This window comes from Ischnura elegans, chromosome 9 (genome assembly GCF_921293095.1).
Source record: "Ischnura elegans chromosome 9, ioIscEleg1.1, whole genome shotgun sequence".
Classification (NCBI taxonomy): domain Eukaryota; kingdom Metazoa; phylum Arthropoda; class Insecta; order Odonata; family Coenagrionidae; genus Ischnura; species Ischnura elegans.
In genome coordinates, this window is record NC_060254.1 from 96,108,793 (window position 1) to 96,121,578 (window position 12,786).

At 39.3% G+C, this 12,786-nt stretch overlaps 1 protein-coding gene across 3 annotated transcripts in view; it reads left to right on the forward strand.

Moving 5' to 3' along the window:
• Positions 1-12,786, forward strand: part of LOC124164863 (serine/arginine repetitive matrix protein 2-like) — a 300,271-nt gene that overhangs the window by 274,119 nt on the left and 13,366 nt on the right. The gene's annotated exons all lie outside the window — the stretch shown is intronic.

A 12,786-nucleotide genomic window follows, 5' to 3' on the forward strand; every position in this document is an offset into this window, starting at 1 on the left:
TATCTATTAGTTTCTTACTAGTTTAGCAGATTACTGTAATATTTCTTGTTTCCTCCCTCAATTTTCTCTGACTCAGAACCTCACATTACGTAAAGTAGCGATAAACTTTAATCGCATTCCTTTGACTAATTTGTCTGCTGGCAGGTCCTTTATCAGCATTTCTTCCATTGAAGGAATTTTCAGATTAGAGCAACCCTAAATTGACGTACATTCTTTTGTCTGTGACGTGTGTTTTGTGTGAGCCTTTCGTCATTATAATAGCTCGGTTCGCCTGGCGTAACGGTAACCGTATGAGGCGAATCTCCGGAACGCATTAGCTATAATTCGACTTTCTGCCGCGTGGTGCATGATTTCACTTGATAAACACCGTTAAATGGTAAAACGCCTTAGCATTTAGAGTAATATTTTGAGCCCCCGGATGCAGAATCCAACTCGGCAGCCGTTTGTTCATTTACCTTTTGATGTGAGCTCACTAAAAAGCCTAGAGTCACTTGAGCCTGTACATATTTTCTGGAACATAGGTTTCCTCCTTATTATTAATTTCGCTGTCTTCAATATTATTTCTTGCCGCCATACGTATTGAAATTCCACCTCTATATCTACTTAACCTTCTTCTCGTTATAAATTTTAAAAATTCAAATGTTAAGTTGTCTGCATTAATCTCCAGTTATTCATTTGCTGTAAGCATTTTCATGATAATCATGGCATTATTAGAATCATTTGAATTATTTGTTTCGCAGAGTTTATGCCAAAAACGATTGATTAAATGGTCTCCATTAAAACTATTAACTAGCTTGTTATGCTCAGCATGTCTTACTGTCTTCAAATCTATCAACGATTATTGTATACTTTTATTCCCTTCATCGTGTGAGTCCAAAACTGATTTTATTCGGATTTACTTCATCCCTGATGAAATATTCCGTATCAATTCGTGTTAATCGGTGCCTCTTTCGGCAGTGCATTGCTTAATTGACTCTCTGCCACAAAATTTAATTTCCGCTAACGGTCTCCACTGTGTGTCTTGCTAGTCGGCTTATTGCGTCGAACCGTGGGCACTGGGGTAAAAATAAGTTCTTTGCATCCGTGACGGGTTCAATTGTTCGGTACTTATTCACAGGCAAAAAATTCCCCGATTTTCCGTGTAAAATCTGATTCTCATTGTGCTATCCGCGGGAATTTCGTATTCCTGAGGAATTGAGAGAGAGATCAATCAAGCACACTCTTTCTTCACGATCGAGTGACCACCATCGTCCGGAATGGAACTTTCGACACAGATCCAAGACGGCCCGTGTACTTAAAGTTGTCGTCTCATATTCGCGACCGAATGGAGCCGAAGTCCCTAAATTCTCGAGACGCATTTTCAGTACCTGAGCGCTTCCGAAGTATTCCAGCAACATAGGATCAGGTTTTCGTTCCCACGCTCGAGATCACGCGCAAATGCAAAAATTATTATTATTGGTCCTATTTTGCCATAATTTTATTACTAATTAAAATACACATTTTCCTCTCGTTTAAATTTTTAATAAAGCCTTTTTGTACATTTAAAATTAGGTCAAACGTAGGAAATTTGCTCATTCTTTTATTGTACAAAACTGGTGATGAAGAGGGAAACAGATGCACGTAAATATAAAATATCAAGGAGCCAGTCGTGCATACAGTTAATATCAAACATTTTAAAAATTGTACCAATTGATTCATTTAAAGCAGGGATAAAAAATATACGACTATGCTTAAACAGAGACTTAATGTTTGGATTGGGTGGTTATACCTGAATCTGTCCTACTGTTCTCAGACTGGTTGTTTCTTCTGTAGATACTAGTATCGAAACGTGTTATTTACAGATTTTTTAGTTGTAAAAAATGAAAAAAAGCTTATCTTGATAAAAAAGAGGTTGATTATGTCTATATGCCAGAAGCGTGTGAGCCAAAAGTTTGTTTGCTTACGAAGGCGTCTTATCAATCAGATTTCACTCTGATTGACTGGTATTTAGGTCTTATTTAACGACTGTGTGAAGCCAAAAATACGTGAGCATGAGTGTATGAAGCAAAACATTAGATCTTGCTTCGTCATCGTGTTCGCCTAATTCTTTCTACAGTAACAATAATGTCGTTTTTATTTATCAACCGAGTTAAAGACTAGTAGACAGTCCTCTCTTACAGTTGAATGGACAGCCACATACATCCAAACCCTGTATGGAGAAAACTCACCCAGGCGGGATTCTTACCCGCGACTCCTGGATTAGCATGCGAAGACCTTACCCCATCGTAACCGAGACCGGGAAAATGTTCAGTATACTTATGTTGGATGCAAAATTTTTGGACATCGTTTTGGTATATTTTTCTTCCTTCATCCGGACTTTTTTTTTGCAATGAATATGATTTGTTTATTATTTATATATTTATGTATAACTTATAGACTTTGTTTGAAATAAAAAATCATATTCAAAAGTATATGAAGGTAAAAAAAAATATACCGAAACGTTGGCCAAAAATGTTGCATTTAATTCTTAAAGACCTACACGCCATGACACCAACGTTAAAACGTCAAAACCAACAATCAACGTTAAAAATTGAGGTCAAAAGAAAGAGAAAAAAAACTCAATTTAACTAATTTTGGAAACCCCAGGTATCGATTTTGGTACATGTCGCATTCGCTATTTGAGCTACGTCCCCATCGGTATCGTAGCCAGTATTTTTAAATGGGGGGTTTGCCGGAGATTTCGGGGCCCTACCCGGAAAACACCCCAGGGGAAAAGGAGGTTCCGGCGATTTTTAAATGGTGAAAACGTGATTTTTAGGGCTCAAAATCAGTAATTTTGTACGAGTATTTATGCATTAAAATAAGGCATTTTTTTATTTATTGAGCCCATCTTACTCGTTTTTGGCGACTCTATTAAAGGCTCGAGGGGGGTTTTGTAACCCGGAAACTCCCCCTCGTGGCTACGCCACTGGTCCCCGTTGTATATGGTGCACGAGGTTGTTGAGACCTAGAAATTTCCCCTGTTGGCGCCTCTATTCCTCCTATACTCGAAGTACGCACGAACCAACCGGAATCCACTGCTTGACCCAGGAATTATGTGGCGCGGCGTCTCGGATTAGCTGTCGGTTTTTTTTTTCTTTTTGAGCGCACCGTTTCACCGGAAGGGTGTTGATGGGCCACAGGATTCATGGAGAGGGTGGGATAGGGTTGTAAAGGAAGGATTTTCGTGTGTGTGGGGCACGCGTGGAAAGGAAAAAAAGGTAGATGAAGAGAGGGCTTTCCCAATACCGTGTCTTTTTAAGTGCAAGTCATATAATGCATGGGGAAAGTATCCGGGATTCCAACATTACGGGGACGCCGCCGCCGACGGCATCCGGGAGTAAGAAAGCGCTCGGTGAAGGAGGTAGGTGGCGCTGGGGGTTGAAGATGCAGTCAGAAGAGAAAGGGATCCAAGATTGGGAGAGGAGAAAGAGGAATATAGAAAGGATTTGGGGCGTTATACTCTCCGTAGTCCTTGGACCGTTTCACGGATGGCGGGAAAGTCAAGTGAATTCCGTCCTTGTCGGATCGTCTTGTGCTCCGGCGTGACAAATGACAAGTGAACCCCGCTCCCCTCCCGTTTCGGTCCGTGCCATGCCGCCGCGGTGGTTTTATTCCGACCGAAAGTTACGAGTCTAAACCCCCGGTGATAAGGTCCCTAAGCCGATGGGTTCTTTTGGGAAGTTAACGGATAGGAGTATGTACATGAATTTCGGTCAGGAGGTGACCTTCAGTCGTGAGGAATGCGCGGTTGCGTAAAAGTTTTATGTGAATAAGTGAGCTGTGAGTGTGATCATTTTCTCAGGAGTTGAAGATATTCCTGGAATTTCACTTGGCTAATTGTAATCTCATGTTTTTAGGCGTGACGAATGGCGAATGAGTTTGTAGGTTACGGATGGAAGTAGGAGCCTCCTTCCCAGACTTAAATAAATACCTGTAATTGCGCTTGGATAGTTGTAATCTTGGAAAGAATATAATATTGAAGATCTTTTTCAATTCACCTACGAAATATTCTAATTTGATCGTGTTTTTAGGCGTGGCAAATGGCTAATGAGTTTTAAGGTAACGGATGGAAGTAAGTTACTCCTTCCCATACGGGTGGAGTTTATAGATTACGGATAACATACCTGTATTTCGGTCGGTACGTGACTTCAACCTTGAGGAATGCGTGGTTGCGTAACCTTAAGTAAGTGAGCCCTTGAAGTCATCTTTGCCTTTGACTCGGAAAAATGTTTGGAATTTTATTTGGTCAGATGGAATTTTTGAGTGCGTCAAAAGAGAGAGGACCTTTTTCGACCCATCCGCGAGATATTTTTGTGCAGCCGTGACACGGCGCATTGTAACTAAATTGTTATTAATCTGATGTATCACTTAAAAAATTTTAATGCCCTGCTGATTCGAGGTTAAACGGAGGCCTTGGTCAGCTTGAAAGTATATATAATTTTGCCCAAATTTTAAAGGTCAATTCTAGGAAACAGAGCTCTAGAACTAGGAATGTTCAAACATTTGAATTTTCCCATTTAAATTCCAAATATATGAGAGAATATGACGGGATATTAAGGGAAAACTTAAAGGTTTTCATCGGCTACTCTTGTTTTACTATTCAATTGCCTATTGGAATGTAACTCTCTTTGATTCTGTTGATGATGACAGGCTTCGCTATAGAAACAATTGATCAAGAGCAACATCGATGGCTTTACATATTAGAAAACCCAGAATATTTCATCATCAGCATTTCCTGGAGAGACCTATAATCTTAGATTAGCTTATGACATTTATTTTCCCGAAGGATCACCTTTCACAGAACTTGATGGCTCGTGGTTACCACCCGAAAAAAGGTCTCTATTGTAATTCTTCGGATGAAGCGAAGCATTCCTCATTTCACTGAGATCTCGATAACAAACACCTTTCCTCGAACTGTAGGGATTCTAATGCATTTCGTGTTTCGGGAATCTTCATTGTATTGGTAATTCGGCTAATGAAGTCGATTAATGGTCAATTGTATTCCTTTTTCAAGGCTGTCAGTGAATCAATGTGCGACGGTAAACTCTCATGGCTTCGATCGAAGCAAAGTGGAAAACCTTCTGGTATTGCGTTATTTGCAAAAGTTTTAAACTGACTTTAAGGTTACTGTCTTTCTTCCATTTATTTCAAGGCCAAATTTGAAATCCAGATCCACCTTCCCAGAACTTTTCGGTTGAATGAAATTCAATCTATTGCTATCTAATCTTATTTTAATCTATCTCATTTTAACATCCTTGTTTTTCCCTTATTCTCCCTGAATAACGGATGAACGTTGAAAAACATGCCAAACTCAACTATATTTTTACTATTTCTCTTCTTGGGCTTAGATCGGCCCTCCTGGATGTGATGAAAAACTGAAAACTTCTATTGATCAATCCGTTTATCTATCAACATGATGACCAAATTTGTATACTGAAAATAATTTTGGATTTCTCAGTTATTTGACAATTGTCTCTCATGTTAAATAAAAGTCGCATTCGATCATAAAGATGCGATCCCACGTAGACCATGTACTCAAATATTCAAGTTAACTTGATTTGGAAATGATGGCGAAGTGCGAAAAACTCATATAGCAATTTACGAGCCATCTCCAACTGAAGAGATATCTAGGGGTAATCGCCGCATTAATGTTTTCGGTACTATTGGAAATTCGATCCTCATTTGTTTATACTCGTCTATGGCTGCTAGACGTCTCTTCCGTTGGAGGTAATTCTTAAATTATCGTATTAGATCGTTGCCTTTCGCCATTGAGTGACCTCGAAATCAAGTAATCTTGATAATTGGCACAAATCAAGCTAAATAAAATAACGTAAAAAATTTACTAGACATGTGAGATCCGATCCCTAAATACTGCTCGGAGTATTTACAAATGACTTTATTTGTGTTCTTGACGAGTATCATATTTCATTTTTCTTTACTTTGTGGAGTTTTAAATGTTTAATTAATATGCCCCTGCCTTTATCCCAACCATTTGGCCACTAATGTGATCTCTTCAGTAAGTTCGGCATTTCATGTTTCTTTATTTCGTGAAGTTTCAGCCGAAGTTTAATGATTATCCCCATGCCCTTATCCCAACCATATGGCCTATAATGTGATGTCTTCAGTCGGTTCGACGTCATCGGATTCCTCGCACGTGAGACTGAGACGCGAAGGGATAAAAGCAGCCCTTCTGTGTCCATTCCAGTCTTTTTACCTCTTCTCCTCGGCTTGCGCGTCTAAGAGGCGGCGGCATGACAATGAGACTTTGTGTGTGTGTGTGACCCGTATCCTCCGTTCCCGGAGAGTACATAGTCGTTCCACTTCCAGCCAAGGCAGCTGCTTTGCTCCTTTCTTTGCACCACCTCCCACTATCTCCTCCCCTTATACCTCCCACCCTTACCCCCTCCTCTCCTCCTCTAGCTCGTCCTCTCTCTCAAGACTTTCCCACTTTAGGTCAGTTTGAGAGTTACTGCTTTATGGCCGTGTAATCGTAAAAAACGGCCTCGCCGCGAACAGAGAAAAAAATGCGTCCATCTCTTTGGGAACAACTGCCGTTTAACATTTCCTTCTCCTCACCCCGCCCACCATCCCGGTCATGATTCGAGAGAGGCTTCGGGGATGGACCAATTCCGGCGTTAACGCCCCGAACAGGATGTCTCGAGTAAAATATAAAAAAAGAGCTGTAAAAGGCGTAAACAGAGTGATGGAACCATCGTGGGAGCTCCGATCCCTAAATACTGCTCGGAGTAATTATAAGTGACTTTTTTGTTTTCTTGTGAAGTCTCATTTCATGTTTCTTTACTTTGCGTGAGTTTCGGTCGATGTTAAATGAATATGCCCCGGCCCTTAACCCAACTTTTGCACATACAGCTCGGAGTAATTATGATTGACCTTTTTATTTTCTTGTAGAGTATCACTTCGTGTTTTTTTATTTTTTCAGTCGATATTTAATGAATGTGCAACTGCCCTTATCCCATAAATTTGGCCTTTAACCGTAGAATCTTGGATTATTTTTGTAAGCTTTTGTTAAATGTTTTATTTACGATTGTATAGTGTAGCTATTAAATATTTTCACTGAAATCATCTCATGGTAAACTTCCCTTAAATATCCTTCCATATACTGTGTAAATTACTTCGCTAGGTCATTTTAAGTGTAAGTAATTGAAAGAATAAAACTAGTCTCAAGGTTAGTTTAATCACCCTCAAATTTAAAAATCAACTGGGCATAAGAAAACAGCGCGGGAGGTCAATACAGTTCAGTTGAAGATGGGTAACATTTAGCTCCAGTTCCTAAAAATAGCTTGTGTAGTTCGTTTATATAGTATCACTTCATCGTAGCTAGTTTATACAATAAACCTTTCAGTACAGCTTTACTCGCTACAACTCTATTTCTTACATTGGTGGTAATCTCTCGGGTTTTACACCGGGTGAGGTATTCCATTTGTCCTTCCAACGTTTCGTTAAGCGACATACTGACCGTCTTCAGGGATCCAGGAATCTAAGTTGCCCAAGAAGTCCCAGCGGATTCCTGGAAAAAATAGACTTGGATTCTTGGACCCTTGAAGACTATGAACGTGTTCGTTGGAAGGAAACTAATTGTGAAACCCAAAATATTTTTACTAAAATTTTCGCTGGGAAATCATCAGACATTAATTATTTCTTATGACCCAGGCTGATAAGTGAAATATTCAACCAATTACTTCTCAGACCGCTAATCATTGGTTACATTTATTTCGGATGTTTTTTTTTTGTTTACAAGTTTACATGCTGTTGATTGGCATCTCCATTTGTTACTTCATATATATTAACAGAAATTTTGAGTTTTATTTTCTCGACTTATGGGAAAGTTATGTCGAGTTAAGCCACCTTAAGTTGTTGTGATCAAGCAGATACTCTCCATCAGTTTTTCAGCTCCATAGTTACGCGAAGTTCAGCGAAGTAAAGTTGGACGAAGCTCTTTCAGATGAACCTTCTTGTGTCTCATCAGTCATGGCCAATGAAACTGAAAAAAAGAACGATAATATTCACTAATGGGGTCGTTAAAAGCTTAAATCTACCCAATAGGGCGGTTAAGGAAAACTTTTCTTCATAGGCTTTCTCAGAATTAAAGAATGAATGAGTCAATGTGATTTAGAGAAATTCTTGGACTGCCCTTGTAGCCAAGGGAGTGAGTTAGCCGCGTTTATTACCTAGAGAGATGAATCCGGACCCACTTTTAGACCATTCTCCCTCTTAAGTTTATCCCCTGTGGCTGTTTTTTATTATTTAATTGGCACATAATACGACCGGTGGAACCTTTATGATCGGCCAGTTGACTCATCTAACGTATTTCAAATTGATTCTTTAAAAACTGCGCGGTTAACCTTGACTTATTTTTTTATTTAACATTAGGAGTTATTAACTTATTTTTAAGTTGGTTGGGGTACTGTAATAAAGAGGAGCTCCTTTCAGGCCTATACTAACATTATTGAAGAAAGGTATGGAAGGAACATTATGATGATGATTATGGTAACGTAGTAACGTCAAAACCTTGGTAGGAATAAATTTTATAATCGTGGAAAATTGCAGATGTTTATGTCAATATGGAAACACTCAAAGCCTTAACGCTTGCATCTTCTGATTGTATCAATATTCCATTGATTATATCCTTCTGCGCGACGTCGGAATTTGAATGTTTCCATGTTTTTAAATTTTAATATAAAAAAGAGTAAAATCGCAATTTTTATTCCGTAGCAGAATCCATTTTCGATTGATCTCATTCGACTGTGGGGCATCTCCCACCTTTCAGACGTCACTGAGTGGCGTCCGCAGCTCTGCGACTCCCCCCCTGTCTCATTACCGCCCCTTCCTCTCGCCGTGGATCTCACCCCCGATGGCACCGCGTGAGGGATTTACTCCGCCCGCGAAGCCAATAACTCTCCCCGCGCAGGCGATGAATTCTCCCTCATGTCCGCCGGAGGATCTTATCGGCGACGGTGTGCGGAACAGGGCGGAGGCCCCGAGACGTGACGGCGGCGGACCCTTCGTTAGCGAGGCGCGATCAGTCGTAGCTACTGGCTAGCTACCAGAGCACTTCGAGTTATCCTCGCCGCGGGGGCGTGGTGTGTCCTCGGTGTAAATACAGGACTAACGAACAGGGTACGTTACTATTACTAGGTCGTAATTCGGATTGGACGTGGGTCGGAAATGACATATTCTGCTATAAAATCGTCTGCAGATGGAAGTCTAGCCTATAGAGTTACTTTTTCGACTGAAGTGGGTTCCCTCTGTGAAGTTCGCGCACTTTTTATGCACGATTCTATAAACAATGACGTCATGATATGAACATGTTGCCGAAATATTCGCGCCATTTTCGTGATATTTCCACGAATACCCGCATGGGGACATGGGGAAAAAATTGGTCGTAGCTGCTTCCAGTCGTAAGTCGGGAAGTACCTCTACGAGAGCGCTGTAGGTGTCTGCGTTGTAACGAGAAATGCCAATCTCAAGTTCAAATATTTTACACAAAAATAATTGACGAATGGATAAATGTATTAGCGATATTGAAAACTAAACGAATCGGCGAATACGTTTTGAAATTAGGCCTAATCTTGTGTCCGTGATTATTCGATTACCTCCAATAATGCAGTACGGGTGTGCGCACCATCCTGCGGCTTATCCATTCTTGTGGCCTCTCGAGCTCCTTGGCGAATGAATGAGTACCCGAGTACCTACATAGATACTAGAATAGCTATATATGTACTCGAGTACTTACGTGGACTCCAGAGCACCTACCTATAATTGAACACTTTTGGCAAACTTCATGGCATCGATGGTAATGTGGGTTGCATTTTTCAGGATATCGCTGGTCTCGTCCATATTTTTTGCCGGAAATATCTTACTTTAATATCTCTCTGCCATTTTTATCAACACTTCACCCATATCACTCAATTATTTTAAAATTTCAGAGATTTTAATCGTGATACTGCGATACAAATGGGACGTTTGTTTTAGCTTGCCAAACTTGTCTACCAAGAAATTCAAATTCCTGTTAATTCTTCAATCCGCATCATTAATTGTGCGCCTTCTTCAGATCAGCTCTCCACAGATCTGATCTTTTGTCCCTGGATATTATATCGGCAGATTGAATAATTGTGGAGAGACGTCAGAGGTGGCATTAACGATTTTTGTCGACGCAAAGATATGCTTGAAAGCATGCGTGCGAGTTTTCATTATTGAAAATATAAAGGTAAGCGCCGTGAGGGAAGTAGCCATCAATGGTTTATATGTCTATTAGAGGTGGATTTACACTTAGGGGATGACTTGAGTAGCGTGAAAATTTTCCAAACTTTTGTATGCAACTTTCGTAAGTGTAGCGTATTGATTATTTTACGCCATCTTCCCAGTCACAAGTTACCTTGTTACTGTCTGAAAAATAATCAATTAGAAATTCAAAAAAAGTAACTACATTTCTCATTTTTAGTGTTTTCGAAAAAAATTTGCCTTGCGGATAAATATATGTGATACAGGCGGTCCCCGACTTTCGTACACAATGCGTTCCCGAAAACTTGTACGAAAGTCGAATGTACGAAAGTCGAACCATTGACTTCCATACTAATTAGGGGTTACGTTCCAAAAGAGCAGAATATACGTACAACAACCTTTTTTTCACGGAATTCATTTCAATTGACTTAATTTTAATAATATGTTAATAAAACTTCTCAAATCATCTAATTTCTTTCGAAAATACGCAGAAAATGCAAATAAAAGTTTAAAAAACAAGAACTCCGTTGGCTATCGAGTAAAACTTCCTCTTGGCGTTTAAGCTGACGTTCCACTTATTACGTCCACTATAAATAAAAAGACATATCAAGAAGCATAACAAAATGTAGTTGTTGAACCCGCACTCTGGATACCTTTTAATTTTTACACCAAAATTCGACATTTGGCAGGTGACATTCGTGATCGCGTATATTTCGCATGTTATTCAAAAAAGACAAAAGACAAACGGAATTCGGGTGATATTTCGTGCAATATCGTTGCTGAAGGTGTACATGAATTAAACAGCACTCAAACGAAAAAGCACAATTAGAAAGAAGATCTTACTAGTTTTATTGAAAGCTATTTGATGATGTCTGGTCAACTTCTTTTGAAAAATATCTTCAATGAAGGCTTTCTTCTTCTCTTGATAAAGGAGCCTATAGCAGGCAGTCTCTCTCCCAAATAAATCACCTAGATTAGAGTCAACTACCAACAATTCCCTTCATTATATACGTTCGTATTGTTCGCATATATTGCCATTTGAAACAATTGAATGTTGGGATGCGCAATAAACATCGCGGGAATTTTAAAAAATTACAGACCAACGTCCGAAAGTCCGAGTTTAGCGTACGAAAGTCAAGTAATTGGTGTCAATTTTGAACGTACGAAAGTGCGAATTGTACGAAAGTCGAGTGTACGAAAGTCGAGGACCGCCTGTATATATTTCCTTACACCACGATCACGTCCTCACTTTGTTATCTCTGCGAAAAATAATAAATTCAATAATTCGCTCCCCTTCGGCATCCTGATGACGTAGAAAAGGGATGAGGGAGATATTCGAAAAGATTGAGTCATCTTAGTTTCCACCCTGTAAAATTGGAGTGCTTTTAAGTGGTTAGATAAGAGCTGATGGGTGCATTATATGATATGATAAGACTGTTTTTCGTGTTTACGGAAGCTTCGCTATCGATTGATTTCGCACATTTCAAAGAGGTTTAATGCGTGAGGTATATACGTCGTAATTTTATGGTATTCGTTTTATTTTTTTTAGGAATTCTATGTTTTCATACGATGTGCCGCGGTAAAATTTCTCAATTTATCTCCTGAACGAGAAACTTTGATTATATGTACCTATTCAATGCCTCCTTATTTCGTATACATTTAAATTTTTAACTTAATTTTAGGGAAATCACACATGATTGCCATCCCTTCGGAGGCATAAAAACCCTCACAGCATGCTTCTAGTGAACATGTTTCTTATATCATTTGTTTTGAGCCAATTAGCTCCAGAAAAATATTTCAAGGAGAAGCATTCATCTGTATGTCCACCGATTTAAACTTATTCGGGGCGTGATGATGGAAATACATTTAGGACTTCTAATGATACAGATCGATTTTTTGTTTTCTATTTCTATCTATCGCGTCACGGTGAAAGGTGTGACCTAGCAGTTTTTTCACATAGTTATCCGTCGCCGGCTATTTTTTCATGTCAGGGATACTAGATATCTACTTCATTCGAAGCTTATCTGCCAGCAAATCCTCTCAAGTGAACATATGCGCTTTTCAGAAGTGAATTTCATGGAAATTGCACCATTGTTATCTTGATTTGGAGGAGCAATAATGCTTTAACCTGGCTACAGAAGCTGAGAATTTGCTTTCGAATGATAAGACTTTTAAAAATCATTATATGAGTAAAGGAAAATTTCTCAAAAAGACATCCATGTTGTTCAAGAACTGCTGAATTTTTTTCATTATTTATATTAACTCCTATCTAACTCTGAGGAAGGTGGTAATACGCCACCGAAAATTTAGTACTTACTGTGAGTGTTTTGGTGTTCTGTCATTCTGCCCAACCTAGGGTTTTTTACGTTATTTATCTCGTCGAGGAACATTTCGAAGTGTCTATTCTTGCATTATAATTGACATTTGTACCAAAACCGTCGTTAATGAGGTTTCTCCTCTTGTTGTGAGATAGTTTTATTCCTTAGATTGTGCTCAATTCTTTTCATTGATGACATCCGATTT